Below are 6,000 nucleotides of genomic sequence, written 5' to 3' on the forward strand. Positions count from 1 at the left end.
TACCAGTGGGGAGGGGGAGGGGCAATTGTGTGTAAGCCTTTTTTTGGTATCACTCTCTGTTCCTAGATGAGCATTTTATTCCTAAAGAAAGATCTGAATGGCATATCACAGTATTCTCACATGAACATATAGCAACTCTGTGACATATAAAATTAAGCAAAGAATTATACTATATATATATAAAACATATATTAAATATATATGTATATATAATTATATGTATATTTAAACCATGTATAAACACTAAAACCATGCATGAAGATGAATGTTTCAGTATTTTAGAATACTGCTTAAAATTGCTTATTCAAGTCCAAAGGCTATCAACTACTAACAAAACAATATAAATCTGATATTTTAAAATTAAAAATCCTGAAAAATTATGTTTCAGCTGTTGTGAAGATAATTTCTATTGACATAAAAATAATTAGCATTTAATGTAGGACATGTTTTTCTAAATTTCTTTTTAATTTTTTTAATGAAATATAGTAGATTTACCATGTTGTGTTAGTTTCTGGTAGACAGCAAGGAGATCAGTTATACCAAGGTAAACATATGTTGTTCTCATATTCTTTTCTACGATGCTTTTTTAAAATCATTTTACTTATTTTTATTTATTTATCTCTGGCTACGCTGGGGCTCTAGTGGATGCTGCACAGGCTTTTCCCTAACTATAGCAGGTGGGGACTACTCTCGAGTTGTGGTGCATGGGCTTCTCATAACCGTGGCTTCCCTTGTTGACAGCACCATCTCTAGGGAGCACGGACTTCAGTAACTGCAACATACGGGTTTAGTTGCTCCATGGTATGTGGGATCCTCCCAGATCAGGGATTGAACTCATGTCTCTTGCATTGGCAGGCAGATTCTTCACCGCTGAGTCAGCAGGGAAGCCCATATGCTTTGTCACAGGATGTTGAATAGGGTTCCCTATATTATACAGCAATACCTTGCTGTTTATGTTATATATATATATAAACATACATAATTCCAAATCTCTTATTTATTCCTCCCCATCTCCCTTTTCCCTTTGATACATGTAAATTCATTTTCTATGCCTGTGAGTTTGTTTTTGTTTTAGAAGCCCATTTGTATCATATTTTAGATTTCACAAATGAATATATTTGTCTTTGTCTGACTTCACTTAATATGATAATCTCTAGGTTGCTGCAAATGGTATTATTTCATTCTTCTTTTAAGGCTGAGTAGTATTCTAATACTATATCTTATAATATTTACATATAAGATATACTATATAAGATATGTGGTGGTGGTGGTGGAGTCGCTCAGTCGTGTCTGACTCTTTGCGACCCCATGGACTGTAGCCCACCAGGCTCCTCCGTCCATGGGATTATCTGGGCAAGAATACTGGAGTGGGCTGCCATTTCCTTCTCCAGGGGAATATAAGATATAGTATATCTTATATCTATATCTATACCACATCTTCTTTATCCATTTATCTGTTGATGGACATTTAGGCTCCTTCCATGCCATGGTTTTTGCAAATAATGCTGCTGTGAAAATTGTATCTTTTTTTTAGTTGACTTTTTAAAGAAAATTGTATTTTTTTTAATTAGAGTTTTCTCCAGATACAGGGCCAGAAGTGAGATTGATGGATCATATAGCAACTCTACTTTTACTTTTTTAAGGAAACTCCATAATGTTTTCCATAATGGCATACCTTCCAACACTGTAGGAGTGCTCCCTTTTTTCCACACCATCTCCAGCATTTATTGTAGTTTTTTTGATGATGGCCTTCTGACTGATGTGAGGTGGTATCCCATTGCATTTTTGATTTGCATTTCTCTAATAATTACAATGTTGATCACCTTCTCATGTGCCTATTTGCCATCTATATGTCTTCTCTGAAGAACTGTCTATTTACATCTTCTGCCCATTTTTTGAATAGGTCATTAGTTGTTAAATTGTATGAGCTGTTTGCATTTTGTAGACATTAAGCCCTTGTTAGTCACATTGTTTGCAAATGTTTTCTCCCAGTACATAGGCTGTCTTTCAGTTTGTTTATGGTTTCCTTTGCTACACAAAAGGTTTTAAGTTTGATTAGGTCTTAACTGTTCAATCTTGCTTTTATTTTTCCTTGCCTTGGGAGACTCACCTAAGAAAGCATTACTACAATTTATATCAGAGAATGTTTTGCCTATGTTCTCTTCTAGAAGCTTTATGGTATCATCTCATATTTAAGTATTTAAGCCATTTTTAGTTTATTTTTGGGTATGAAGTGAGGCAGTGTTCTAATCTCATTGATTTAGGTGTGGCTTTTCAGCTTTCACAATACCACTTGCTGAATCTGTCTTTCCTTGACTAGATTCTTATCCCCTTTGTCAAAGATTAATTGACTGTAGGTGTGTGGGTGCATTTCCAGAATTTCTGTTTTGTTTCACTAACCTACATGTAGAGGGCTAGGCTTCCAGCATTGCTCTTTTTCCTCAGAATTGTTTTGGCAATTCTGGGTCTTACAGGGTTTCATATAAATTTTAGAATTATTTGTTAAGTTCTATGAAAATGTCATGGGTATTTTGATAGGGATCACATTAACTCTATAGATTTCTTCACGTGGTATGGCCATTTTAAAAATATTAATTCTCCCAATCCAAGAGCAAGGGATATCTTTCCATTTTTTTGGAATCATCTTCAATTTCCTTTATCACCATTTTATGGTTCTTAGCATAAAGGTCTTTTACCTCATTTGTAAGGCTTTCCCCCTAACTATTTTATCTTTTTTAAATACAATTTCAAATGGGATTTTTTTTTTTTTTACTTTTGTTTTCTGGTATTTAGTTGATGCTGTGTTGTTGTTCAGTCACTAAGTCGTGTCTGATTCTTTTCAAAACCCCGTGGAGTATAGCACACCAGGCTTTCCTGCCCTTTACTACTTCCCAGAGTTTGTTCAAACTCATGTCCATTGAATTGGTGATGCCATCCAACCATTCCATCCTCTGTCATCCCCTTCTTCTCCTGCCCTCAATCTTTCCCAGCACCAGGGTCTTTTCCAATAGGTTGGCTCTTCACATCAGATGACCAAATATTGGACCTTCAGCCTCAGCATCAGTCCTTCCAATGAATATTCAGAGTTGACTTCCTTTAGGATTGATTTGTTTGATCTCCTTGCAGTCCAAGGGACTTTCAAGAGTCTTCTCCAGCACCCCAGTTTGAAAGCATCAATTCTTCTGCATTCAGACTTCTTTATAGTCCAACTCTCACATCCATAGGCATGACTACTGGAAAAACCATAGCTTTGACTAGATGGACTTTATCAGCAAAGTGATGTCTTTGCTTTTTAATATGCTATATAGTTTTGTTTTAGCTTTCCTTCCAAGGAGCAAACGTCTTTTAATTTCAAGATTACCAGGAGAAATATCAATAACCTCAGATATACAGATGACACCACCCTTATGGCAGAAAGCGAGGAAGAACTAAAGAGCCTCTTGATGAAAGTAAAAGAAGAGAATGAAAAAGTTGGATTAAAACTCAACATTCAGAAAACTAAGATTATGGCATCCAGTTCCATCACTTCATGGCAAATAGACGGGGAAACAGTGGAAACAGTGACAGACTATTTTCTTGGGCTGCAAAATCACTGCAGATGGTGACTGCAGCCATGAAATTAAAAAATGCTTGTTCCTTGGAAGGAAAGTTATGACCAACCTAGACAGCATATTAAAAAGCAGAGACATTACTTTGCCAACAAAGGTCTGTCTAGTCAAAGCTGTGGTTTTTCCAGTAGTCATGTATGGATGTGAGAGTTGGACTATAAAGAGAGCTGGGCGCTGAAGAATTGATGCTTTTGAAGCACGGTGTTGGAGAAGACGCTTGAGAGTCCCTTGGACTGCAAGAAGATCCAACCAGTCAATATGAAAGGAAATCTGAAAGGAAACCAGTCCTGAATATTCATTGGAAGGGCCGATGCTGAAGCTGAAGCTCCAGTACTTTGGCCACCTAATGAGAAGAATTGACTCATTTGAAAAGACCATGATGTTGACAAAGATTGAAGACAGGAGGAGAAGAGGATGACAGAGGATGAGATGGTTGGATGGAATCACTGACCTGATGAACATGGGTTTGAGCAAGCTCCAGGAGTTGGTGATGGACAGGGAAGCCTGGCATGCTGCAGGCCATGGGGTCAGAAAGAGTCAGACACGACTGAGTGACTGAACTGAACTGAACTGAACTGAACCAGGGCTTCCCAGGTGGCAGTAGTGGTAAAGAACCCACCTACCAATGCAGGAGACATAAGAGACACAGGTTTGATCCCTGTGTCAGGAAGATCCCCTGGAGAAGAGCATGTCAACCCACTCCTGTGTTCTTGCCTGAACAGAGGAGCCTGGTGGGTCTGTAGGGTCACGAAGAATCAGACACAACTGAAGTGACTTAGCATGCATGCATGCTATCGTAATACCTATAACAGTTTCCACAAAAATAAAATATACAATACTAAAATTTATGTGGAACCACAAAAGACCTAGAATTACCAAAACAATCATGAGAAAAATTAAAAGCTGGAAACAGCATACTCCATGACTTCAGACTATAGAACAAAAGTATAGTAATCAAAACAGCTGGTGCTGGCCCAAAACAGACACATGAATCGATGGAACAGGACAGAGAGCCCAGAAGCTACCCCACACACTACGGTCAATTAATCCACATCAAAGAAGGCAAAAATATACAATGGAGAAAGAACACCCTTTTCCATAAGGGATGCTGGAAAAACTGGACAGCTACATGTTAAGAAATGAAATTTGAACATTTTCACATATCATATAAAGAATAAACCCACAATGGAGTAAAGATCTAAGTATAAGGCCAGAAATTTCCTAAAAGAGAACATAGGCAGAAAACTCTTTGACATAAACCACAGCAATAATTTTTTTTTTGGATCTGTCTCTTAAGGCAAAATAAACAAACAAATGAGACCTAATTAAACTTAAAAGCTTATGCACAGCACAGAAAAACATCAAAAAAAAAAAAAAAAGAAAGAAAAGACAGCCTACTAAATGGCAGAAAATATTTGTAAATGATATAACTGATCAGGGGTTAATATATAAAACATACAAACAGCTAATACAACTCAATATAAAAGAAAACCAGAATAAAAACGGGGAGAGGACTTGAACAGGTATTTTTCCAAAGGAGACATATGGATAGATAACAGGCACATGAAAGATTCTCAACAATGCCATTTATCAGAGAATTATAAATCAAAGCCGAATGAAATATCATCCCACACCTTTCCAAATGTCTATCACCAAAAAGACCAGAAAATAACGAATGTTGGCAAAGATGTGGAGGAAAGAGAACTCTAGTACACTATTGGTGGAAAAATAAATTGGTGCAGCTACATTAGAAAACAGTATAGATCTTCCTCAAAGAACTAAAATTAGAATCACCATATAACCCAGCAATTCCAATCCTGGTTAGACATCAAAGAAAACAAGAACATTAATTCATAAAGATACATACACTCTAATGTTCTCAGCAACATTATTATAATAGTCAAGATATGGAGGCAACATAAATGTTCATCATTAGACACAATGCATGTGTGTGCGCACAGTGGACTATCACTCAGTCACAAAAAAATAGTGAAATTCTGATATTTGCAACATGGTTGGACCTAGAGGGTATTATGCTTAATAAAATAAGACAGACAAATACTCTATGAAATCACTTATATATGCAATTTAAAAAATAAAACAAATGAATATAACAAAACAGAAATAAACTCACTTATACAGAGAGCAAATTAGTGGTGATCAGTGAGGAAAAAGAATTGGGGAGGGATGAGATAGGGTAGGAGATTAAGAGATCCAAACTATTACATATAAAATAAATAAATAACAAGGGTATATTGCTTCCAGGGAAACAAAGCCATTATTCTGTAATAATAATTTTAACTGGAGTATAATATATAAAAATGCTGAATCACTATGATGTATACCTGAAACTAATGCAATATTGTAAATCAACTATACTTCAATTAAAAAT

The sequence above is a fragment of the Dama dama genome, chromosome 31 (assembly GCF_033118175.1).
Source record: "Dama dama isolate Ldn47 chromosome 31, ASM3311817v1, whole genome shotgun sequence".
Classification (NCBI taxonomy): Eukaryota; Metazoa; Chordata; class Mammalia; order Artiodactyla; family Cervidae; genus Dama; species Dama dama.